General features: G+C 42.7%; 1 protein-coding gene and 1 pseudogene across 1 annotated transcript in view; one reads left to right on the plus strand and one right to left on the minus strand.

Moving 5' to 3' along the window:
• The window catches only part of LOC102024117 (chromosome unknown open reading frame, human C10orf76), a gene marked incomplete at its 5' end in the record, with an annotated part of 155,381 nt that overhangs the window by 85,206 nt on the left and 42,747 nt on the right, over nt 1-27,428 (plus strand).
• LOC102023810 lies at nt 10,280-11,896 on the minus strand (annotated as a pseudogene).

Raw genomic sequence — 27,428 nt, forward strand, 5'->3', positions numbered from 1 at the left:
CAGTGCTGTGATTGTTGATGATAACATTTCAGCCTACCTACACGCATGAGTGCCTGTGAAGATAGGCGTTTATAGTTGTTAAGCAGACATTAATTATTAAAATTGGGTCTTGTTATGTTATTTCATAAAACAAGTTAAAATACAAAAAGGTAAAGGAAATTTTATTACTTAAATACATCATACTATATATTTCATATGCAGCCAAGATAATTTCTCTTCACTCAGTGTGACCTACGCAAGTCAAAAGGATGCTGGGTGTGGTAGCACACACCTGTAATCCCAGCACTCAGGAGGCTGAGGCAGGAGGAGCATTTCAAGTTTGAGGCTAGCCTGGGCTACAAAGTGAGCTCAAGGCCAGCCTGAACTGTATAGTGAGACCCTGTCTCAAAAAAAAAAAAAGAAGTTGTACACCCAGATCTAGGGTTACTTTTTTTTTTTTTTTTTTGGTTTTTCTCTGGTACCGGGAACTGAACTCACGACCTTGCGCTTGCCAGGCAGGCGCTTTTGCCGCTGAGCTAAATCCCCAGCCCTTTCTAGGGTTACTTTTTAAAAAAGAAGTTGAAAAAATTTTTAAAAATTTTTATGTATGTATTTTTTGGTATTGAGAATCGAACTCAGGACCTTGCGCTTGCCAGGCAGGTGCTGTGCTGCTGAGCCAGCTCCCCGGCCCAAGAAATCTTTTTTAAAACTGTGGTCGTTTGTTTATTTTCTCCTATTTTCCCTTACCATTTACTTTTCCTAAAAGTCTGGCTGGACCTCTGGTGGTTCCAGTCTTGTTGGACAGTGGATGGGTGGTCTGTTAATGAGAGGAAGAATCCATTGCTGTTGGGTAGCGCTGTCCGTCCTGTCCAACTCTAGCAGACATGTCCTCAGCAGATGTGGCTTTAGATTTCACTGCACTGTGGTGAATAATACAAGAACTGTCCGTAGGAGCTTAATCTCCAGATTCTCAGGTTTGTACCAGAATGGCTATTGACTCAGACCTCTTTTCCACTGGACTCTGATCTAGCTTTTTAAATCATGAGAATCTCTTGCTTGCGTTGGAACCATCCTCTTTATAATATGAACCTGTTGATTCTGTTTCTGCTTTCAGATGCAACACCAAAAAAACAACTGTCATCTAAATGCTAACTTTTTCAGAGGGCTACATGCATGGTATTGCCTATTTTGTTTTGTTTTGCAGTACTAGGGATTGAACCCAGAGTCTTTACAAGGAGCTAAATCCCCAGCCCTTTTTATTTCTTATTTTGAGATCGGGTCTTGCTAAAATGCTCAGGCTGGGCTTGAATTTGTGATCCTCCTGCCTCAGACTCTCAGAGTGCTGGGATTATAGATGTGTACTACCACACCTGGCTAGTTTGCCTTTTTGTAGGTAAGAAACCTTTCTGCCTTCATTTGTTCCTGTATGAATGGTTTCAGGATCTCTGGCATGCTATGACTGCCTTTTGGACTTCTCTCTCTTTTTTTTCTTGATTGGGAGAATTGATCCCAGGGCCTCATGAGGGCTAGACAAGTGTCCTGCCACTGAACTATGCCGTTCTTTGGATACATTTTAACTTCTTAATTTGCTTCTAAAATGTAGTCGTTGGGTTTACTAAGTAAGTACTGTATTCAATTAAATGTTTCCTGGAGTGAAGGATACCCAGAGCTGAACCCAGATATGTGGCTGAGACTCTAAGACCGTTAGTCCTGTGAACTTTTGTTTGCCACTTTTAACTGCAGCAGATTATTTGGCAGTTGAATTACATTGTTCATTCATAGCAAATTTAGACCATTAAAACCTCAGATCTGTTGAAAGTGATCTAGTCTCCCTTCATCCACGTACTATATTCAGTTGGCAGTAATATTTTGCTTTGTTTTGATTTTTATTTCATCTTAACACGTACTGCTTATAATAAAAAATCAATGCAGAAAAGTACAAAGAACAAACTAACATAAAAATCATCTAAAATATTACCTCCTTTTAGAGCTAGACATGGTGGCGCACGCCTGTAATCCCAGTACTCGGAAGGTTGAGGAAGGAAGATGGTTGCGTGTTTGAGACCAGCCTGGGCTACATAGTGAGTTCAAAGCTAGCCTGAACTCCATAGTGAGACCCTGTCTCAAAAAAAAAAAAAAGAAAAAAAATTACTTTTTGAGATAGTTACTGTTTTGGTAAATCTCTGAACATCTACAGTGGATTTTTTTTCTTTTAAAACTACTCTGTATTCTTGCTTTGTCCTTATTAAATATATTTTGTTGGTTTCACCCCATCACTTGAGCTTATCAGAGTGGTTTTTTTCAATCCTGATAGTTTCACCTTTTATCAGTTATCTTCTGTAGCTTTGTATCATCAGCACATTTGGTAAATATGCTTTCTAAATCTTTGTCCAGATGCTTTGATCTATTCCTGATTGCCACTGTGGATGATTTGGGGCTAATCTCTCCCCTTCCTGGGCTTTGGCTTGCTGCTATTATATAGCCTTGGAGACTGAAAAAATTTCTTCAGAATTGTTATGGGGCCAGGGATATAGCTCAGCAGCACAAGCAACTGCCTGGCAAGCACAAGGAACTGAGTTTGATTCCCAGCACCAAAAAGAGAATTGTTATGGTTTGTATCTAGATGTCCCCCCCCAAAGCCTCAGTGCGGCTTTTTGGAGGTGGCTGGATCTAGAGTGTGTGATGCTGGGATTAAGGATGTGTGGCTACTAAGTGAGTCCACTGACAGGTTCAGCATAGTTCTGGGTAGGACTAAGGGTCCCCTGCCCTCAGGGCATGCAGGGTGGATAAAATACAAGGAACAGAAAGAGGGCTGGGCTTGTCCTTCGCTTGCTGCCTCTGCCCGCCCTGCTTTGCCAGGGAGTGCTTGTCCTCTGCAGGGCCCCTCTGCCACACCACCCTGCCTTGCAGCCAGCTGATTCTGGACTGAAACCTCTACAGTGAGCCAAATAAACCTTCCTCCTTTAACTCCTGGGTGTTGGGTATTTTGTCCCAGGAATGAGAAAGGTGACTATGACAAGAATCAACTGCAGAGCTCTCCATTAAGAGTGGATTTCTGAAGAAAAAATTGTGGGTGTGGAATCATCAGCCAAGGCCAGACCTGAAAAACAAGATCCTTTTATAGAAAAATCAGGGATAGTAACCTTCAAAAAATGGTTCAGATTTTCCTTCAGCCTCCTACTCTCCCAAAACCTCAGCAGAGAGATTTACCAGTTGAAGAGTTTAAAGAGAAAAAATCGGAGCTAGCATTAGTCCTTATATTGAGAAGTGAGAGAGAGCATACAGATAAAGGCTCTGAGCAGCTTTGGAGTGGGGCGGGCGGGGGAGCTCAGCTGAGGAGGAGGGTGCTTTCTCCTTCTTCCCTACTGTTCTCTCTTTTAATTAGTAGTGAGTGTAGTGCACCCAGTGAGGGCTCTTCCGAGGGGGGTCCTTCGGGGTGCAGACGTGTGAGACTCTGCAGCCTGCTAGTTCTCCCCTCAGCACGCCCTGCTGTGTGTGTTGCACTTCCCCTGGGCTTTTAATGCAGGTGTGTGACAATCTGAAACTGGACCTGAGGCAGGGTTTTAAGCAGGCAATTGAAGACATGGTAAGAGCTTTTAGCTCTAGTAGATTAATTGTTAAATGAATTGTGTCTGCATTTTACGATGATAACAGCGTAATTATAAATATAGTGTTATGTTGTAGAAGATAATAATAAACAGAATTACATATTCAGTGATCAAACTTCAGAAATTCCTAACTCTGAGGAAAGATTTTCTTCTTGAACTGTCTCTTGCTGTTCTTTTTATATAGGTTTTGATTAATTTTACCTCGATTATACCCTGGAGCTGAGATATTGTGCAAGCTCTAGCGAAGTGGGCTCTTATTGTAAGGGATTTGATGAGTTTTTTTTGGTTCTAATTGATTTCTGTATAATTTCTTTTAAAACCAATAACAGGTGAGAGGGATGTCAGGTACAAGGTATGCTAGTGCATCTGCACTATCAGGGCACCGAAGTACGTTCATTTCTTTGTCACTTGACACCACTTTCATACGAGGAGAAGCCTGTCTCAGGGAGCTTCAGAGGCAGTCGGTCCCTCCTGATGTCTCCTCATTCTCACCCAGGCGGGAGCAACCTCTGGGGTTGGAGTCACTCCGGGTAGTGGAGCGCCCAAGGTCCCCCCAACGTTTGACTATATGTCACCTTTGTGGTGGGTTAATTAACTAGATGGGATTCGGACTGGAGTGATTGAAATTTCTTGCTTTTGACTATTTTGTTTGAACTAATTTTTAAGTAAAAAATGAACTATTTGATATAGAGTATTAATAAACATTTTAAATAAAGCTTGTGTATAAAATGGACATACACGAAACACTCACCTGATGAAATACTGTAGAATGTTACCCACTCATTGAAATCCAATCTTCTGGTTTTTAAAATTGAGGTGTATTTATGTTTGGTAAAGTATGCGACATTGTAGGTGTGTAACTGGACCGCTTTCTACATATGCAGACCGTCCCGTTAAATCACCAGCCAGATCAAGACAGAACATTACTGTCACCCGAGGAGGTGCCCTCATTTCCCTTCTTTTCCTGTCGATAGGCTCCCTTCTCTGGAACTATATAAACCTTTCTCTGTTTTCTTTCTCCATAAATTAGTTGTACCTGCTGTTTGTTTTTATGGTGTTGGGGATAAGTCCTAGACAAATGCTGTAACAAGCAGCCACACCCCCAGTCCAGTTTTGACTGTTCTAGAACCAAATCATACAGTATGTCCTGTTCTGTGTCTTGCTACCTTCACTCAATACAAGGGTTTTGGAATTTACTCACTGCATCTGTAGTTTATTCCTTTAAAATGAAGTTTTAGGGTTTTTAATTGTGGAAAAAACACATAAAATATTGTCAGTACTGGGGATTCAACACAGGGCCTTCTACGTGTGAGGCAAGCACTCTACCGTGGAGCTTTACTTCCATCCTTATTTTTTATTTTTAGAGAGAGTCTCGCTAAGTTGTCCAGGCTAGGCTCAATTTGGTGATCATCTTGCCTCAGATTCCCAAGCAGGTGGGATTGTAAGTGTGTGCTACTGTTCCTGGCTCATCGTAAACATTTTTAAGTGTACACTAACACTCAATATCTTCACATTGTTGTGCAGCATATCTCTAGAACTTTTTTTATCTTGCAAAACTGAAATTTTGTCTACTTAACGCCTATTTCCCCTCTTCCTGGCCCATGCAACCACCATTCTACTTTGTGTATATATGAATTTAACTATTTTAGATGCCTTGTATGTGTGAAAACATATAACATCTTTATGTTCATCACATAGAGCATGATATCCTGCAGGCTTGTCCATGTTGTAGCATGTGTCAGAATGTCCTTCCTTTTTAAGGCTGAATAATGTTTCACTTTATGGATATCATATTTTGTGTATTCATTTGTTGATGGACACCTGGCTTGCTTCTGTCGTTGGCTGTTGTGAATAATGTTCTTAACATGGGTATGCAAATAACTAGTACCTAATTCCTTTTTATTACTGAGCATTGTTTTATTACTGCATAAAAACTGTATACCACTATTATTCTCCCTATTGCTTTTTCAGTTCAATTCTCTAAGCTTACAGTCTCTCTCTTTCACCCTAACTCCTGCTCTTGTTCTCTTCCAAGCAGTTATCACTTTCATTTGCCTCCTCATTGCCTGAAGAATAAACTTTAATCTCTGTAGTGTGACATATATTGGCATTCTTAATAATCTAGAAAAGTAGGAAGGGATACATCACCTCATTGCAGCTATGCCATACCACCTAGAGTTGTTTGGACAAACCAGATATCTGTAATTATCTAGACAGACTGTGTGCCTTTGGCCCTTTGTACATATATCCTCCCTGCCCCATATAACCTTCCCCAACTTGTCATCTTGCCTCTTGAAATAGTGCATCTTGGATATCACTTCATCCTTTGAAGCCAAACCTGCTGGATTACAGTAGAGACTGTATGCTTATCTGTTGTCTTCTCTATTGGTCTTTGACCTCTTTGAAGGAGGTTGCATCCATGTCTCACTCATTTATAGTAAGACAGTACCTGCATTCAGTGATTATTGTTCAGTGCAGATCGACAGAGTTCCTCTCTTAGATAGGTGGGAAGGATACTGACTGGGTCTAGGCAATGAATAATGGTACTTAGGTTGAAAAATCAGTCCAACAGCTGCTAGATGATGCAAAGAAAAATAACAGAAGATTGATCAGTCAGTGAAAAAGCAGGAGATAGGAGAATGACTTTAAAAAAAACCCTGTTCACAGAAATAATGGCAGAAAAGGTCCCCAGCATGGAAAAACAATTTGACATACAGTAAGTGAGGCATATAGAACTCCAGTTAGCCATGACACACACACACACACACACACACACACACACACACACACACACACACACACACCAAGGCATATAATAGTCAAGATTCCAGAAATTCAACACAAGAACAAAATATTAAAAGCTGTTAGAGAAAAGAAACAAGTTACCTATAAAGGAAATCCTGTCATAATCACAGCAGAGTTTTCAGTGGAAACTCTCAAGTCAAGGAGAGGTTGGAGTGAAGTATTTTAAGCCCTAAAAGGAAACAGTCTGCAGCCCAGATTGATGTACTCTGCAAAGTTATCTTTCAAGTTTGATGAAAAAATAAAATACTTGCATGACAGAGAACACCTCAAGAAATTCATGACGGGGCTGGGGATTTAGCTCAGCGGCACAGCGCCTGCCTGGCAAGTGCAAGGTCATGAGTTTGATTCCCGGTACTGGGGGGAAAAAAAAAACCACCACAAAAACAAAACAAAAAAAGAAATTCATGACCACCAAACCAGCACTCCAAAATGAAGGATATTGTAGAAATGGATAATGAGGACTGCAGCTCCATGAACCCCAACAGAATGAATCCACCAGCCAAAGCAAGCAGTTAAACAGAGGTGGAAGAAAGGGAGCCAACAACAGGAAAATAACATGACAAGGATAAGTTAATACATATTAATTATAATAATCAATATAAATGGTCTCAATTCACCAATCAAAAGAAACAGACTGGCAGAATGGATCAAGAAAAGCAAGATCCAGTAATATGCTATATACAAGAAACACATTTAATTCAAAAAGAAATTCATAGACTGAAAGTCAAAGAATGGAAAACAGTACTCCATGTGACAGGAACTTGGAAAAAAGCAGGGGGTAGCTATTCTATTTGCAGACAAAATGGATTTCTAGCCAAGACTGAATAAGAAAGACAAAGAAGGGCACTACATCCTTATAAAGGGAACAATGCAAGAGGAAGAGATAACAGTCATAAATATGTTCACATAAATACCAGTGCACCCAACTGTCTGAAACAAATATTAATGGACATAAAAATATAATTTTAATGGGGGATCTCAATACACCACTGTCCCAAATAGATCAGACAAAAAAAAACAACAAAGAAATATCAGAACTAAACCAAACTTTTGAACAGATGGACTTAGTAAATGTCTATAGAGTGTTCCATGTCACAAAATCAGAGTGTACATTCTCCTCAACTGTACATGGGACATTCTTCAAAATAGATCGCATATAAGAATGTCCCATGTACATATGTATATACCAGGTCATAGAACATGCTTAAGAAAATGCAAAGAAATTGAAATTATCCCATATGTACTATCCGACCATAGTGCAATGAAGTTGGAAATCAGTGGCAAAATAAACAACAAGAATGTCATAAACACATGGAAATTTATAACACCCTCCTGAACAGCCAGTGGGTCACAGATGAAATTAAAGAAGTTAGAGTTTCTGTAATTAAACGCTAATGCCAGTACAACATACCAGAACCTATGGGACTCAATGAAAGCAGTCCTACAAGGGAAATTTATAGCAGTAAACTCCCATATCAGGAAAACAGCAAGTTCAGATAAACAACTTAATGTTGAACCTCAAGCTTTTAGAAAAAGAAGAGCAAGTCAAGCTGAAAGTTTGTATGAAGGAGGAAATTAGAAAGATCAGAGCAGAAATTAATGCAATGGAGACTAAGAAAACAATACAAAGAATCAATGAATAAAAGAGTTGGTTCTTTGAAAGGGTAAATAAAATTGACAAACCCTTAGCCAACGTTTTGGAAAAAAAGGAAAGAAGAGATCAAATCCATGCAATTAGGAATGAAAAGGGTGAAATCACAACAGATCCTGCAGAAATCCAGATCATCAGTACCTACTTTGAGAAAGATGGAAAACACAGAAAAATGGACAGATTTCTAGACAGATAGGAATTACCAGAGCTGAATCAAGAAGATAGAAAAATTCTACATAGACCAATATCAGTCAACAAAATTGAAGACATAATTAAAACCCTACCCCCCAAAGAAGAATCAAGTTATATCATGTACAGGTACAAATTCTGTATGATAAATGTGATTATTATGTATTAAAATGTACCAATAAAATCTAATTGAGAAAAAAAAAACTACCAAAAAAGAAAAGCCCAGGTCAGGATGGATTCACTGTTGAATTCTACACAAAATGTAGATAAAACATAATGCCAGTACTTCTCAAACTCTTTAATGAAATTTAAAGGGAAGCAGTACTCCCAGACTCATTCCTGGAAGCAAGCATTATCCTGATATGAAAACCAGAGAAGGATCTAACCAAAAAAAGAAGACTCAAGCCAATCTACCTAATGAATATAGACAAAAAAAATCCTCAGTATTATGGAAACAGAATGCAACAAATCAACAAGAAGATTATACACCATAAACAAGTAAGATTCATCCCAGGGATACCGGGATGGTTCAGCATATGTAAATCAATAAATGTAATACACCATATTAACAGAGCCAACGATGAAAACCATATGACCACCTCAGTCAGAAAAAGTGTTTGACAAAGTCCAACACCCATTCATGATAAAAACTCTACAGAAAATTGGAATAGAAGTTCTTTATCTTAATTTTGTAAAAGCCATGTCTGACAAACCAACAGTCAGCATCATACTAAATGGTCAACATCTACAAAAACTGAAAGCTTTCACTCTAAAATCAGGAACGAGACAAGGATGTCCACTATCACCTCTCATATTCAATATAGTTCTGGAAACATTAACCTGAGCAATTAGACAATAGAAAGAAAAGAAATAAGGATAGGAAAGGAAGAAGTTGAATTATCATTATTTGTAGATAACATGGTACTGTACGTGGAAGACCCCAAAAGCTCCACTGAAAGACTCCTAGATTTAATAACCAAATTCAGCAGTGTAGCTGGATGCAAAGTAAAGAACAATAGCTTTCCTGTACACAAATAACAAACTCACTGAGAGAGAAATTAGGGAAACAGTATTCACAGTACCATCCAAAAAAATGAAATAGGAATCAGTCTAACGAAGTAAAAGACCTTTACATTGAAAACTACAGTACTCTGAAAAAGAAATCAAAGAGGATATTATAAAATGGAAAGGTAGCCCTTGTTTTGGCATTTTACCCACTTTGAGATAGTGCTTATATGGTAAGAGGGAGGGACCACAGCCCATGGTTTGTGTGTGGCTCTCTAGGTGCCCTGTACTACATGTGTCCAAACCCATTTGTCAGAGACACGGTCTTTCACTGAATTGCCTTTGCCCCTTGCTTCCGACTCAGTTGTCCCTGTGTGTGGCTCTGTAGGTTCTCGGTTTTGCTGTGCTGATCTGCCACATCTGACCCTTGTGCGTTTGCCCATGTAAAGTGTCTTCCAGTATTCTGGCCTCACCATTTACCACACATGGCCAGATACATCTGAAATGCTTTTCATAATGCAGCTGGCGTCTAACCGGGATCACTTCCTTTTTTAAGTCTGATAGAAGTGTACAGAAGTGATGCAGTTAAATGAACACTTACTAGTCAGATCTAAGGAGGAATTACTTTTTGACTTGTCACTATGCTGCTACATTTAGAAAAATTTTCCACACAGATTTTTTTTTAAAAGTACAATAATTTCTGCCAGCACAGATTTAGAATTTTGGACAAGAATGTATTTTATTTTTTTATAAAAGTTCTAACAAAAATATATTTTTCCTTAAAAATATGGCTTTAGAAAGTAAAACTGAGGTTGTTATAATTCACTAAATGTTACAATTCACATTTAAAAAACTGTAGTGAAAGGAAAAAGTCACCACAACATATTTAACTTCTTCTTCTTTTTTTTTTTTTTTGTGTGTGTTTTTGAGACAGGGTCTCGCTATGCAGTTCAGGCTGGCCATGAGCTCACTTTGTTGCCCAGGCTAGTCTTGAACTTGCATCAATCCTCCTGCCTCAGCTCCCGAGTGCTGGAATTGCAGGCATGCGCCACCATGCTTGGCTCTCCACATTTAACTTCTGAATATCAAAATGCTCATTTCAGAAGCTTAACTCTGTCCTTTAGAACCAGAAGCTGGGCTACTTGCTGATTTTCAGGTTGAAGGAGCTCCCCCCTGACCTGTGACAGTCACTCATCACCATGTAATACTGAGCCAAGACCTTTTTCCTCAGCTTCTTGACTGATCATTCGAACTGCCTTAATAGTTCCCTTCCAGTTGAATTTACCTTTTGCAGGAGCTTCCTGGTTTTATGGTTCTCTGTCAGAGTGTCCTGGGAATGTCACCTTTCTCTTCTTAGAATCTGCTTCAGCTTCTGAATGCTCCATTTTCTCTTTCCAGAGGTTGACTTGCTCTGCTCCTCTCCGGTGGCATCCTCCCGGGGCCCCCCCTCTGTTGTCCCCTGGCTCTGCGGCTTCTTGCCTTCCTTCCCTGCCCAGCCTTTGGCCTTTGGGGCCTCCCCTCTGTCAGCCTCCGTTCTGTCTCCAGCCCCTTTTTGTCCTTCTTAGGCTTCTGACTCTGAATCTTCTTGCTGATTTTCTTTCTTGCTGAAAGAATTTAGTTCTTTCTTTTCTTTTTTCCTGTTCTTTTGCAGTCCTTCTTTCCTTTCTTTTATTTTTCTCCACCTGTACCTATTCTTCTGTGGGGCAGTTTGTGCTAGAGGAGGAAGCTTGGGGGTGACTTCCGCCTGTGGCTCTGCTCCTCACTCGGGGGGCTGTTAGTCCTGACCCTTACTCCCTGGCTCACTGCTGGAAGCTTCAGAGTAGATGTTCCACACCTGCTCCAGAATGGATTCATTGTAAACTTTTAAGCTATTCTTCATCCAGTTCTGAAATTTCACCTTTTTCTGGAGCACTCTGGCAAAAGCAGTAATTTGTTCTGAGAGTTTGGGGCTGACATTTGGTTTCTTTATTAATTCATTAAGTTTCTGAGTGCACACCTGCTGCCTCACGTCACCTTTGTGGGTTTTACCTTGGTAGCCCTTGCCACTGTACTTCGGGCCTTCTCTTACGCACTTCATGTGGTTCTCATAGTCATCACCCCAGAAATCTCGATCGCAGTCAGTGCGAGAAAGGCCTTTGCAGTTTCTGCAGACACATGCTTTTCCTCCCGTGTTTTCTTCACTGACTCACCACACGCATCACATGTAAAAAATACCATTTTTAGGTAAACTATTAAATATTCTCTGTCCTAGACAGGTTTTAACTCCTCTCTCAGCAGTGCCCACGAAGGATTTAGCTGGCCAGTGCGAGCACGTGGACTTCTCTGACCTGCGTTATCACCGCTGAACTTATCACTTCTTAAAACCATTTTTAAAATCCTGAAATGTAAAACCTGTTTATTCTGCAGTCTGATAAGCTCAGAGTCATGGTAATTTCACACAAAAGCCGAATGGCATGGAGAGTGGGAGTCGTGTAGGTGAGAGTGGGGGAAGTGACCCTCGGACATCCTGCCAGGATGGAGGGGAAGAGCGAGCCAGAGAAGCACTGCACCTGCCAGCCCCTCCCCACGGAGCCAGCAAGACAGGAAACCTCGTTCTCCACCACCCATCAGAGGCGAGTGTCAGGAGACTGAGGGTGTGTGTAATCTGGCGGGTTAAACAGCTGATTAATGAATAGATTAGGGTAGAGTGTGCTGCTCTGCCCCCCATGACAGCCTGGGGGACCTGGGTGGCGGCCTCCTGGGGCGATGCATTGGAAGCGGGAAGATGGTCCATATTGGGTACAGTGAACCTGGGCCTCCACCAGTCTGTAGATGGCTGTGTGCTTGGCCAGAGCAGGCACCAGCAGTACCACAGGGCAGAGGTGTTGAGCGGTCGGGGGTGGGGCACGGAGGAGGCCACTCTGACTTCCTGGAGCCTTCGTGCGTTCTGCGTTCAGTGCAGACGTTCCCATCTCTGGAGCACAGGCTGCACCTGGCGCTGCAAGGCGAGCTTTGCACAGGGGACTGGAAGGGTGGAGGGAGCGGTTGGTCCCTGAGGGCGCTTGAGGATGTAAGTCCCCAAGCCACAAGCTAGCTGGGCAGAAGCAGCAACACGAGGCCTTCCTTTTCCCCTCTGTGCTCCTGGACATCAACCTACCTGAGCTGCTGAGAGTAGGGCACCATCTGCTTGCCTAGTGATCGTGGCTTGCAAAGCTCCAGCTGGTGGGTGAGGAGGACCCAGGGCCCACGGTGTCTTTGCACAACGCTTCACACTTGCTGGGTCCTCCTGGGAACTGAGCTCCAGTCCTGACCCTCATAGCTGGAATTTATCGCCACTCCGTGGTGCCCCAGAACTGTGGGCCAGCTCAGGCTCAGCCCCAGCCCCTAATGAGCCTTCCTCAGAGCCTAGAGTGGGCGTCCTCCACCTGAGTCCCAGCCCCTGCTCTCTAGGCAGGGCACGGGAATGGGAACAAAGAAGCCAGATAGATCATGTACAGGTACAAATCCCCTGTGATGAATGCGATCATTATGTGCTGATAAAAATATTTTAAAAATTTAAAAATGAAGGGCTAGAGATCTAGCCCAGTGGTACAGCACTCCTAGCTTCAATTCTTAGCACTGGGGGGAAAAAACGGTTTAAATTTTGTTGAAATTTGTAGACTTCACTAGTGGTAAAGCTATCACCCTCTAGTTGTTATTGATTCTTTATAAAGGAAGGAACAAGGGTGAACACTTTAAAAAAAATTTAGAATCTTTTTTTTTTTTTTACCGGTACCGGGAATCGAACTCACGACCTTGCGCTTGCCAGGCAGGCGCTGTGCCGCTGAGCTAAATCCCCAGCCCCTTAAAAAAAAATTTACTGAATGTTTCATAGGTGCCAGCAGGTTGAGCAGGTCAGTAGAGAAAACTTTGGTCCCAGAGCCAGTGCCTCAGTCTACAGGGCTGTGCTAAAAATACAAGCAAAGCCCTTTAAGATCAGTACGGGGTGGGGGTGGGGGATGTGGGAATATTAGAGGGAAGGCTTGTAAGTGCCAGGAGTTGCCTTGGCAAAGAAAGGCAGCCCATCTAGTCTCTTACACAGCCGTACAAAGAGCAAGCGGGGACGGAGGAGGTCCAAAGATAGCTTCTTCTACCTAAAGCTGATACATGGCACTGTGTCTCTAAACATTGAGGCTATTCAGAAAAACATAGTTTGGCCAGGCCAGTGGCACGCACCTGTAATCTCAGCTACCCAGGAGGCTGAGGCAAGAGGACGGCAAGTTTGAGGCTGGTGTGGGCAACTTAGAGAGTCTTTCATCTCAAAATAAAACAGAAAGGGGTGGGGATGTAGCTCAGTGGTAGAGTACTTACTTGCCAAGTGTATGCAAAGCCCTGCATTCAAGCCCCTGTAAGGGGTGTTAGCGGGGAACAGGAGAACGGGAGGACAATCAGCCTTTTGGTGTTCTAACCAGTAAGGCCGTTGGGCTGGGGGGAAATGGGTCATTTTTTAAAATCCAAGGGAAGCGGGAAGGAAGGAGGAATTTCTTTGAGTTAAATGTCACTGCATTCATCTGTCTACTCCCCCTCTATTTCCCTCTGCTGAGGGGCCTCTCTTTGGGATTTGGTAATGCCTGTGACCTGTAATTGTCACCTCTAATACTAAGTGTTCTCACTGCATGAGTCATTTAGCAATTATTTACGGATTTCACTGAACTGACCTAGATTTAGAAGTCTAGGGGTTCAGACCCCCACACCTATTGCTGCAGACCTCAGTCCCACTGAAAAGCTCAGTGTTCTTTTTTTTTTCTGGTACTAAGAATCAAACTCACGACCTTGTGCTTGCCAGGCAAGCGCTGTGCCGCTGAGCTAAATCCCCAGCCCCTCAGTGTTCTTTCTCATCAAAAATCAGTGTTCTACTATGGCTGACAATTCATTGTCTCCTAGGCACCTTTGAGTTGGGATAACAAATTAGAGTTTGGGATACATTAGAGATGATAAATGTGACTTCCTTAAAGGGAAATCCATTTGTTTTGGTTAGTGTTTCTGTGATTAATTACTTGCCAGATTAAATTACTCCATAAAAATGCATACTGTTTTATTCAATTGCTCTTCATAGTGATTAATTAGGCCATACTATTGCTTTGTATGTTAATTATGCTTTTTTTTCCCTTTTTAGTTTAATTAATACAGCCTTTTTTAGAAAGGCTTCTTAGGACAAGATACAGCCTATTTTAGGTGTACAAAAGCCCAGTATTGCGTTTCAGCTGATGTTAAGGAGTAACACTGCAAACTTTCTGAGGGTGCTCTCTCTTGGTCTTTGGCTGTAGCCACGATTTTTAAAACATACATTATTTGCTGATGAGTTGGGAAAGCTCTGATTGGTTTTCCTGTAGCTATTAGAAATGATAAACTGAAGATTATTGACTCAATGGCAGATTGACTAATTAGGAATATAGGGAAAAAGTATTGATGCAAAGTGAGCTGTAAAATGTGTGTACACTTAAATGGCAGAGTGTATGAGGGTTGGGAAAGAGTACTGCTTCCTGGGATGCTGCATCAGGTATGTTAGCATTTTTATTAATGATCTAGGTCTAAAAGTAGGCAGAGTGTGTGAATGGAGTTTGTAAGTGGTAGATCTGGAGATGTTCCCTGCCTCTGGAGGCCCAGATGTGATACAAATGAACAAGGAAGAAAACCCTGCTGTTTCCTTGGGAAAACGTACTTCTGCTATATAGAAACAGCATGAGTAGACTCAGGCTTTATTTTCCAGAGTAGATCTTCCAGTGCTCTACTCTGAAGTACTTACCCAAGTGAAAAGAGAATGTAGCTTAAGTGTTACAGTGGCTTTATCATACACTGTCACGACTGGAGAAAGCCCAGCTGTCTCCACCTGAGGAATGGATAAGCTATGACGTCACTGTAATACTGAAATACTACTCAGCAAAGAAAAGGGACAAAGTACTGATAATGCAACAGCATGGATATGTTCCGATGCATTATTCATACTGAAATTCAGGATCCAGGCGCCAGTGAGCCCCCAGGTACCTAAACTATTGCAGACAGCCATGTGCCTCTTGCCTCCCTCTCCATGTTGTCAGAGATCTGAACAATGTGTGTGCAGCACTTGTTCTTCTGTTCAATTTGAAGTACCTCCGCAAATGCCAGACTGCCTCTATTTGATCTCTGAAATAGCCTGGGGTGTGTCGGGGAGTGATATAATGGTAGCATTATTGCATTGCTTGCAGCAGTAATACTGCATATTGCCCTGTGGCAGCAAGTTAGTGTACTGACTGCTGACTGGCCTGAGTAGATTTGTGGCCATTGCTCTGACCCAGTCTGGTGGATTACATTTAGCAAGATGTTGAATCCCTAAGTGGGGTGCCAAGCAAATATCCCTGGGTTGCCTGGTATGGTGGCGCATGCCTGTAATCCCAGCACTCAGGAGGCTGGGGCAGGAGGATCATTGCAAGTTTGAGACCAGCCTGGGCTACAAAATGAGCTCAAGGCCAGCCTGAACTGCAGTGAGACCCTATCTCAAAAAGACAAAAAAAAAAAAAAAAAAAAAATCCCTGGGTCTTACAGTGCTTTCCCCTGAATGACTTAGTACTTGAGGTGCTATGCCCCTCAGCCAATACCCCCTCTGTTAAAATCACATGTTGAGTTGTATCCTCATTTACAAAAATCTGCCCCTTTTCCTCCTTTAGTGTGATAAATAATGTAGATACACTAGATGAGTCTGTGGTTGGAACAGGATTCTAATCATTTTGCTCAGGGTTAAACTAAACTTATTTAATCCAAAATAGAACTTTCTGGGGCTGGGGATTTAGCTCAGCGGCAAAAGCGCCTGCCTGGCAAGCGCAAGGTCATGAGTTCGGTTCCTGGTACCGGAGAAAAACCAAAAAAAAAAAAAAAAAACCAAAACAAAATAGAACTTTCTGCAGTAGCCACATATGTCAAGTGGTACATTATTTTCTCCTCCCGAGTTGGCATATTCACTAATGCTTACAGGGTCTAACAAGCAGTAATTAAAAAGCTGAAATTAGCTTTGTAAAAATGGTAAGTTTTTGTAGGGGAAGAAATTATGACATTTTAAATTTTTGACTGGGTAAAAATAGATAATAATAAAACACTGAGATAAAAGCTTATGTTAACGTTGTATCATGTCTTAATCCTGTCTTTGTCTCTTCAGCCCAAAAGGGATTAATAGTGCAACTATTGAGTGTTCATAGTAGACAGGACAGTACCCCACCTAGCTAGGAAATGAAGGCCCATCTTGGCTAAGACTTAATTGCTTATTAATTACTTACTGTGCCTGTCCTTACAGCTAATCCTGTGTCCTCAGCATAGGATCTACACTGATGATACCACATGGCAAGACTTCATAGGTGCAAATGCCACTGCAGTTAAGACTGGAGGAGCCGCTGAAGACTAGGGTGTAACCCTGCTGTACCCAAGGTAGAGTGTGATCGGGACAGCGGTCTTCCCACTATAGCTTCTGAGGCCGGGCATAGAGCTCAGCAGCACAGGCTCCTGCCTGGCAAGCGCAAGGTCCTGCGTTCCACTCCCAGTACCTTAAAAAAAAAGACCCACGGTAGCTCCTTTGAAAAGCTCCGAGAGACGACAGCCTAATGCTTGCCACCCATCATCCATGCTTCTGGCGGGTTTCTAAGTGGTCCCTCCCTTCTTGCCGGTATGACAGATCCAGGAAGGCAGAGGCCACGCCAAGCACTAAACCAAATAGGTCGTACGGGCATGCGCCACCGTGCCTGGCTTATTCCTCTTACAGTTAACCTTAAGATTTTATGCTCTTGTTTCAGGAGTTCAAAATATAGATGGTGAAGACACAATCCAGATGTTGACTTTAATGTTTATTCTGCTTTATGGTAGAAATGGCATTTGAAGTGGCCCGATTATCAAATAGCAGAAGGTAGAAATAGAAAAGCAGCTTACTCTCTCTTGGGAGTGACCTATAGGGTGAGGGTCAGTTTGATTCTAATGCTTCCCTCCTAGTGTCAGAAGCAGGCAAACGTAGTATTTATTCACCAAGGATTAGGTAGTTTGAAGAAAAATTCAACCTCTGGTGTTTTTAGCTTACTGAGGGCTCCATCATTGTAATGATTTCCAACACTGAAATTTAGGCTACCGCAGGGCTGCTGAACCAGTAAGAGGGGAAACATTTGCAACAATATCTAGACAGTACTGTCCAAAAGAAGTAAATTTTGAGTCACATATAACTTCACTTTTGAATAGATGAAATCAGGTTTATTGTTATTTAATCCCAAACACCCCAAATATTATCATTCTAACATACAGCCAATACAAACACTACCAATGAGATATTTACATTTCTTTTTTTGCATCAGATCTTTGAAGTCAAATGGGTATTTTACACTTACAGTACATCTCAGTTCAGATACTTCTATTAGAAATATCTGATTTGCATTAGGTTTCATAAAAATTAACAATTGAAAAAGAATAATATACCCAAGTTATTCCATACTTAGATTTCCAGTAAACTGCATTGACTACCTAAAAACATTTTCCTTTATGATTTGCATCTACATCTGATTTGCATCTACAAAACTGATTTATGTATTGTTTATAATTCATTTCACTTCAAAGTAAGAGCATATTTGTTTCAAAGCCACATCTTTCCAAGTTAAGTAGATTCACTAATTCTTCTGTCAACATCAAATTCAGAGAGAGATGACATAAATCGTAAAGGAACTCTAAATTTATCAATAACAATGCATTTTTCAAAACTTCCTGGTCATTTTTGCAGAAGCTAGTTGACATTGTACTGTCCATGACAATTAAAACCTCCTACATATTGAGTTACAAAGAAAAATGTATTATGATTAATATTGTGAAAAGTTTCAATTTCAGTATAAATGACTGGCCAGCAAGGTTATTCTGTACTGTGTTAAACTAGAAATAAAATGTAATTATAATTTAGTAAGTGTTTTAGTTTAGTTACCAGTTGAATTATGGAAGCGTCACTTGTAGCTCAGTGGCTATCACCTGGTGTGGTGGGCATCACCTCCAGTGGACACTGGACATGTGTTGGCTGTCGCCGCTTGGGGGGTGGAGGGTACGCATGGAGTGGGTAGAGCCTGCAGTGCTGCTGAGTACTCAGCAGTGCCCAGAGCAGCCCCAGCAGATCACCCAGCCAAATGTCAGTCGTGCTGAGGTGGGAAGCCTACTGTAATGTGTGCTGCTCTGTGACGTTCCAAGTGTGTGGTGTTGTTAAATCCATATGTAGAAAGCCATTGGAACTGAATCCATCCATTGACTTTAACTAGATGGGCGGAGAGTTTATGCGGAGTACTAGAAACACATAATTGCGTGACACATACACTGTCAGGTAGCGTAATGCCCCATGCGCCCCAGTAGATAAAGTGTAGTCCTACTACAATAATTAAGTTCTATTTAATGAAACAGTATACTGCTTCAGTTTTTTGAAATTTAAGTTTTGGGGCTGAGTGTGTAGCTCAGTGGTGTGGTGCTCGCCTCACATGTGCAAGGCCCTGGGTTCAGTGCCCAGCTCGGTAGCTGCATGTGGCTGGCCGGTGGCGGCCGAGCAAGCCTAGGAGAAGACTGGACATCACAGGCTAGAGTCCTGACTTTGCTGGGCAGGGTAGGGGCGATTTAAATCCTTCTGCATTTCTGTATTAATGTGTAGCCTATGAGACGGGGCTAGCCCGATTTCTTCAGCCACTGTTTCTCTCTTTCTAGAAAATGAAGACACCAACACATTTTGTTTATTTTATTTATTTTTGTGTGTGGTGCTGGAGATTGGACCTAGGGCATTCATACTGACCCACACCCCTGAGACAGGGTCTGGTTGCCCTGGCTGAGCTTCAAATTTGCAATCTTCCTGCCTCAGCCTCTTGGAGTACTGGTGTTACAGGTGTGTGCCAACATGCCTAGCTCAACACATGGTTTTATTAGAATAAAATACTGCAGAGTTCTTTGTTTCACTTTTTTTTTTGTGTGTGTGGTATTGGTATTGAAGTCAGGACCTTAGCAGTGAGTTATAACCCCAGGCCCTCACTGCCTTTTGTGACAGGGTCTTGCTAAATTGCCCTGGCTGGCTTGAACTTGTGATCCTTCTGCCTCAGCCACCCAGAGTGCTGGGAATACAGATGTACATCACTGTGCCTGGCTTATCTCTGGGTTTTTATTCTTGCACTCTCCAAGGTCGGGTACAGTTGAAAAACAGGCCTGACGCTGGTGGCATAATAGCTTCCCGGTTATTTCTGTATGCCACTAGCATGAAATGGCAAGATCAGAAGTATTGCTTCAGTTCCTAGGCTTCCTTTTCTTTATTAAATTAGGAAGAGAGTGGAGACTAACTTACCATAGCTGGCATGGTATTACACGTGTAGGAGTTTGAGGCCAGCCTGAACATCATAGCAGGCCTCATCCCAAAACAAAACAAAACAAGCATTTTCCCGTAACTTCTCAGTGAGCACTTCCTTTTTGCTTAAAAAGTACCTGTCCATAAACCTAGAGGAGCAAACAGTTCAAAATACAGCATATTATAGAAATATTTAAGTGTGTCTGAGTAGGATTACGCTTAGAGGAACCGTCTTACTTCCTTTGTCGAACTAGATGTCAGATCTTCTCTTTGGAAGACATTTAAAACACAGCTGGGTAGCTCTCTGAGGTCTAGTGTTACGAATTTGTCTTTCATCCCTGCTTGTTCCGTCTTAAGCTGGAGGTGTTAGTCTAGACAGGCGGAAAGTCAGATACAGAATTAGTTCGGGGGGTGGAGGGGAGTGTGGCAGTATCTGTGTCATGGGACATGTAAGTATTTTTTTTTTTCCTGACAAAAAATAGAGAAACTAGTGTTAACTGGTAGAATATTCTGTTCTTTTTTATTTTGCCCATAACTGTTTTGAGTCTCTGATTGTTTGTAGCTCCCTGGATAAGCAAGCCACTTTTATTATCAGCATGATCTTGCCTCTTGAACTTCATATAATACCTACAATTCCACAATACCCCAGAGTTGTCATTCTGAATAAAAGATATCATTGTCTTTTCCCCCTCCCCGCACCATTTAAGAAAGTTTTCCTTGCTGGCCATGGTGACCAGCACTTGGGGGGCTGAAGCAGGCAGATTGCCAGTCTCGGCTACATAGCAGGTTCAAGGCCAACCCTGTCTCAAGGAAAGAAAGAGGGGTAGGGGAAGAATGCACTGTGTCAGTCAATGATACTGTTACATGTTCGGTTGCTAAAGCAGAAATCTCAGTGTTTCTTTGGATTCCTTTTCTCCATCATCCACACCATCGATAGGTTTTTTTCAGTCTGCTTTGTAAATATTCCCATTTAGTTCAAGGCCTCATAATCTTTCATTTTATGAGTCTTACGTGTTGTCCTCTTTTTTCTTTTCTTTCCTCTTCCCTCTTCCCCTTTTTTTCCTGCTGCTGTGGTCAGGGCTGAACCAAGGGCCTGTACATTGAGCTAAATACCCAGGCTCTTCTAAATTTGTTATGACAGAATTTCACTAAATTGTCAAGGCTGCGCTGAAACTTGGATCACCCTGCCTCAGCCTTCCAGAGTACTAGGACTATAGGTTGTACCTCCACATCCAGCTTCCTGATTGTTCTTCCTGCCTTCGGACTTCTCCCCATTACAACAGCTGTTATTCAGTTTATTCAGTCACTGTAGTTGGGCTTCAGAAATGTAGGTCTTTATAGTGCTAGTGGGAATATAAGATGGCAGCCTCACTTTAAGGGCAGTTGAACAGTATTTAGTAAATTTAAAATTGCCCAGACCTTATGACTCAGTGATTTCATTGCTAGGTATATTTTCTTGAGAAACTTTCCAAAACAAAGATGTATAAATAAGAATATTTATTGCAATATTATTTACATTTCTCTCAACAGAATGGATTGTGATATATTTACACAATGGAGTATTATATGATGCTAATAAATGAACTAGAGCTACATACCTATAGTCCCAGCACTGTGGGTGGATGAAGCAGGAGGATCACCACTTCAAGCCCAACTTGGGCACCTTAGTGATACCCTGCCTCAAAACAAAAAAAATAAATAAATAAATAAATAAAGGACTGGGGATGTGGCTCAGTGTGAAGGCTCTGGGTTCAATCCCAGTACAGAAAGAAAAGGTGTGGGAGAGTACACACATGCATGATTCGAAAGGTGGGTGTAATGACTCCTTCAGTTGGGTGATAGGTACCGGCATTTCTGCTTGTTTTTGTTGTTCTTGTTGTTGTTTTTGGTGCCTTGGACTCACTATGTAGCCCAGGCTGGCCTTGAACTTACGGTGATGCTCTGCTTCAGCCTCCCACGTGCTGAGATTGCAGGCATGTGCCACCATGTCCAGCTTCAGTATATTCTTTTCCATATGATTTTGTACATCTGAAATAGTCTGTTAAGAAAACCACAGATTTTAAATCTTACACCTTTTCCTATCACTGTTAGGGACAAGATAATGTCCAAACTTTTTCATGTGACAGCTTGACCCCGGCCTGCCTTTTTAGCCTTGCTTACTGTCTGTCTTAGTTACTTTTCTCGTTGCTGGGACACAGTACCCAACACCCACAAATTAAAGGAGGAGGTGTTTATTTCAGGTCACAGTTTATGAGGATTTCAGACCATAATCAGCTAGCTGCATGACTATGGCTTGGTAGCAGGAAGGAGTGAGGGATCAAGGGAAGAGGAGAGCTATACACCCTCCTGGCCACGCCCCCACTGACCCTCCTTCCACCAGGCTCTACCTCCCAGCATGACACCCAGGTATAAATTCATCAGTAGAGTATCCCACTGATGAGTGTCACACACAGTGATCCAAACACCCCCCCAAAAGCCCTACCTATGAGCACATGAGGCTTTGAGGGGACATCTAGATATAAATTAGACTTGGCCACAGAGTCTCAAATTTCATACCTCTGAGCAGGTGCTTTTTCCTAGAATGTCTTCCCACTCTAGAATTTTGCTATGTATATTTGAAAGTTTGGCTCAGAAATAACCTTCCTTGAAAACTTCTGGATTCTTTGAGGCAGAAGCAGAAGGAGTCACACCTGCATTGCTACAGGACCCTGCATGTTCTCTCTCATAGAACTTTCATATTGTGGGACGTTTGTTTACATGTCTATCACAAATGGTAACCTCCTAAGGATAGGGGCTGTGTTTTTTTGTTTTGTTTTACTTCTGTAATCTCTGCCCCCAGCATAGTGCAGTGTAGTACTGTGAATGTTGAGTGTGAGTGGATAGCTGGAATGAATTGCTCATCTTCTTAAGACCTTTATGTTGCCATCATTGTCTTCCGGAAACATTGCCTGGCCTGACACCCTAAGCGAGGAATGTGGATATTGAGAGGTATAAGAAGTGCTTGTAACCTCCCCCTCGTTTGTGCTACTCAAGTGTGTCTGCTGAGCCACATCTAAATCTGCTCCTTCCGATGTTAAAGAGACAATAGAAAGTACAGTCTCATGACTCCTGGATTAACTGAGTATAATCAGGAAGTGTGCTTTGGAATTGTTATCCTTTCTCCCCTTTCTCCATGAGAAACTGAATTGTTTATGCCAATACAGTTGCTGGTTTACTGACTTCCAGTTCCCTACAGTATAACAACAGGGTAGCTGGAGAGATTTTAATTATCCAAAATGGGACTCTGAGACAAGTAAAGCCACTTTGAAGTGAATTGCTGACAGCATTGTGCATTGTTTTTCTTTCTTTTTTTAAATAAACAAGTCAAGGCACTTAATGCTATTTTTATCTTTGCAGATTTACAGAATTATAAGTAATTTTAAGGATGCCTTAAGAACGCTTCTAGTTGGCTGAGTGGTGGGTTGCTGTTGTTTATGTAACTTGGGACCCTGCTGAAGGACCTTGTGTGTGCTGATGGTGTTTCATGTGCCGCTGATGGAGGTGTCTAGGCTGTCTTTGGGGTTAAAGGTTCTCTTTTGTGTTTCTCACTGAGAACCTTCCCGGGTGTATATTATTATTACCATCCTATAAGCCAGAAGAGACCACAGAAACTTATAAGCAGCAAGCAGCTGCAAAGCAGAGCCATTTCGTCTCTGCACTGTGGTTTGGTGGTGATCAGAGACGTGAGCGTGGCTGTGGGCAAGGCAGCTGCACGGCCAGCTGGAAGCGGGCTCCCCGGAGTGCGGCCCAGCACAGCTGAGGCCCCTCCCTGCCCTCGGAGGTGGAAAGTCGCCCTTCAGCTGAGGCAGCTGCTTCAGGTGTACCTTGAGTCTAGCCGAGAGGCGCTGCAGAGCCTGGCTCAGGCTGTCTCTCGCTGCCGCACTGAGCAAACAGGACCTGACTGCAGAGTCTGTAGCTTTTGCAAAGGTTGTCCTGCTTCATTTAGATGGAAAAGATTTGAGATGAGACTTTAGGAAAGAAATACAGTTTTACTGGAAAAATGTGGCTGTTTATGGAGTTCGTGGACTCCATCTAACTAGTAAGCTTGCTTTTGTGTGATTGATAGAAGGTGGCTGTTAGTCTTCATCCCCATAAGCAATGTGCCGTAGAATCACAGTGCTGTGATGAAAGACCCGCAGGCACCGTCTCCCTGAGTGGCGTCCCTGCGTCCCCAGTTTGGGCCAAGTACTTCTTACCTGTGTCTCCATGGAGGCCTTCGTTGATTCTTCGTCTGTGGTTTGTGTCTTTTCCAGCACTCCATGTGCTCTTTGCTACCTGGGAGCATATTTTATTCATCTCCCCCATTGCCTAGCATAGTGCCTGCCCATGCCAGCTGTTTAAACGTTTCTCGAACAAACTGAACTAGCAGGAGTCAGGCGGTGCTGGCAGACCCTTTACTGCAGATCCCATACAGCGTTCTTCTTTTTTTGTTTTTTGTTTCTTTTTTTGGTTTTTCTCCGGTACCGGGAACCGAACTCACGACCTTGCGCTTGCCAGGCAGGCGCTTTGCCGCTGAGCTAAATCCCCAGCCCCATACAGCGTTCTTCTGAGTACAGATTATTCCCTGACCATTTTGCATAATAAGGGAGGAGAAGAAAATACAGAAGTCTTTCTAAGTTTTTTTTTTTTTTGGTACCGGCAATTGAACTCAGGACCTTGCACTTGCCAGGCAGGTGCTTGTGCCACTGAGCTGTATCCCTGGCCCTTCTAAAATGGTTTTTAAACTGAACATGGTGATACACATCTGTAATCCTAGCACTCTGGTAGGCTGAGGCAGGAGGATTGCAAATTCGAGCCTACTCTGGGCAACTCAGCAACTTAGCAAGACCCTATCTCAAAAAAAATTTTTTTTTAAAGGGTAGGGAATGTAGCTCAGTGTGAAGGCCCTGGGTTCAATCCCCAGAGCTACAAATAAATAAATAAATAAATAGGCCTTTATGGGAGAAACTGTTCTATAATCACTTTAAATTTATCCTTTTTCAGGTAGAGAAAAGCTTGTCACTCTGATATATTGGAGAGAATGCAGCTAATAACCTCTTGGTGAACATAAAACAAGTACATCCAGCCTCCCATACAATCTGCCAGGGCCCACCCCCTCATCCTCTATGCGGGGTTCATTTTGTTACGCTGGAATTTCAGATTCTTCCTAAACACCTTCATCTTGTTGCTCTATTATGATGAATGTGTGGAGCTGGTGCTCACACCTTGCTTTGCTATTACTGGAGATGCTGTCAAAGAATCAAGCCTGAGTTTATCCTCCCATAAAGTCCTCTCCTGGGCAGCGCTGGTTCTGAGTAGTGTGCTGGCTCCCCTCCTTCCCTCCCATTGCTCTTTACTGGGAGGAATTGACTGCAGGCCCTGCAGCAAAGAAAGCGGTGTGGGAGCAGCACAGCTGCCAATCACGCTCCACGCCAGCCTTTTGGTTGCTCCTGTTGGAGACCCGGAGAGCAGTGCCCTTGCAGGGTGGGGGATGAGACCTTTAGCATCAGTTTCCATCTGAAACCCAGTCCGTGGCATTTCTTCACTTGGCTGGTCTGTCTGTCCTCCAGCAGTGTCGCCCCTCCCCACCCACCGCCCTGGTGCTGGGGATTGAATCCAGGGCCCTCACACGGAGCTGAGCCACCTTTTTTATTTTGAAACAAGATCTTGATAAAATTGCCCAGGCTAAGCTCGAGCTTGTGTCCCTCCTTTCTCAGCCTCCCGGAGTGGTGGGACTACAGGTGTGCACCACCATGCCTGACTTCAGCAGTGTCTTTAAGATCTCCTTTCTGTAACTGCTATAATCAGAGATTCATTGGGTTCTGTACTCAGGGGCTTCTGTTCACTCTTCTCTCCTCCTGGGAGTTAAAGACATATGGTCTTAGATGAATTTTAAAACTTAGTTTTGACATAGTAGTACACATCTAAAATCCCAACAGTCTGGAAAGGTGAGGCAAAAGGATTGGAAGTTCAAGTCCAGCCTGGGTAACTAGGTGACTTAGCAAGCTGTCTCAGAGTAACAACTAAAAAGAGTTGGAGGTGTAGCTCAGTGCAAAAGCCCCATGTTTAATTCTCAGTACTTAAAAAAGAAAGTTTTGAATTTATCTCCACAGCCTCTCCTACAGTCTTCCTGGTGTGAGAGTTTCTGTTGAATAAAAGTGCTCTGACTTAGTGGTTGGCATTTAGTCATTTGGGGCTTTCATTTTGGTCTCAGAATTATCACTGAATTATTTGCAGAAAGAAGTAGGGTGCTCATGTACCATTTGTAAATCTTAGGATAAATACCTATCTCCTCTAGAAAAAGTGGGTTTTGTTAAATAATAAGGTTGTTGAGAAAATATGTGCCCTTATCTTTGGCAGTAACTCATTAATAAAGCTAATACTGAGGCTGCCTTTAATATTGGAAAACCAGAACTCCTCAATTTTTTTTTTGTCTTTTTGAAACAGGGTCTCGCTATGCAGTTCAGGCTGGCTTTGAGCTCACTTTGTAGCCCAGGCTGGTCTCGAACTTGCAACGATCCTCCTGCCTCAGCCTCTCAAGTGCTGGGATTACAGGTGTGTGCTACCACGCCTGGTTCCTCAGTATTTCTTTTCTTAAAAAGAAAGTGTATATTCTTGCTGGGCGTGGTGGCACACGCCTGTAATCCCAGCACTTGGGAGGCTGAGGCAGGAGGATTGTTGCCAGTTCTAGGCCAGCCTGAGCTACATAGCCAGACCCTGTCTCAAAAAAAAAAAAAAAAAAAAAAAAAAAAAAAAAAAGAAAAAAGACAAAAAGAAGGAAGTGTATTGTAATGAAACTTTAATTTTTTCCATTTTGAGACAGACAGATAGGCTATCAGTTGCACTTGGCAGAATGCTTGTTTATTCTTCATTTAATTCTGTTTCCTAAACGATCCCGTTCTCTTTACCTTCCTATCCACACAGCTGCTATCCAGCTCTCCTGCTTGTTCTCACACCCACCTGATACCTGTGGGCCCTCTCTCTAGCCAGCCCTACTCCTGCCCCATAGGTACGTCCAGGCTTCCTGTTGGAAGCCACTGTCTTGGGTCTCGGAAGCAATATTAAGTTCCCAGTGAGCACATGAATGCAGGCTCCTTCTTCAAAGCTGACAGGATGGGCAGAGCTCTGTGTTACAGTGCACAGGTGAGCTGCCATGCTGAGCGATGTCACACCTCAGAGCATGGCACCTGCAGGCTCAGAGCTGGCAGTGTGTGGAAATAAGATTCACCTCTGTTCACTTAACTGATGGGGGCTTTATGGTAAGTGTTCACTTGCTTAATTGTTTTGCAGTCTTATAGATTGTCTTTCCTGAGGCGTTCCGAAGGTCCCCTGGGATGGAGGATAAACCTCCTTCCATGTCTTTTAACTTCATTCCTGTTTTTGTTGTTTTTTGTTTTTTGGTTTTTTTTTGTTTTCTTGAGACAGGGTCTCATTGGCTTTGAGCTCACTTTGTAGCCCAGGCTAGCCTTGAACTCCCAATGATCCTCTGCCTCAGCCTCCCGAGTGCTGGGATTACAGGCATGCGCCACCATGTCTGGCTTCATTCCTATTTTGGAGTACTTGAAAACCAGTGGGTGATCCATAGAGCCCTCCATCCCATCTCTCTTGGGATGGACATCAGGACCACTCCTGTTTAGGGTGGGATCCAGCCGGGTATGGTGGCGCACACCAATAGTCCAAGTACTAGGGAGGCTGAGGGGGAGGATTGCTGTGACTGTGAGGCCAGCCTGCACTACAGAGTGAGACCCTGTCTCAAAAACAAAACAAACAACAAAAAGAGCAGGATAGGATGGGGTCCATACAGGCCACCCCAGGCCACTTAGAATTCTTGACGGCCTGCCTCCTCTGGGTACAT

Source organism: Chinchilla lanigera, unplaced genomic scaffold (assembly GCF_000276665.1).
Source record: "Chinchilla lanigera isolate Chin_1 unplaced genomic scaffold, ChiLan1.0 scaffold00084, whole genome shotgun sequence".
Lineage (NCBI taxonomy): Eukaryota > Metazoa > Chordata > Mammalia > Rodentia > Chinchillidae > Chinchilla > Chinchilla lanigera.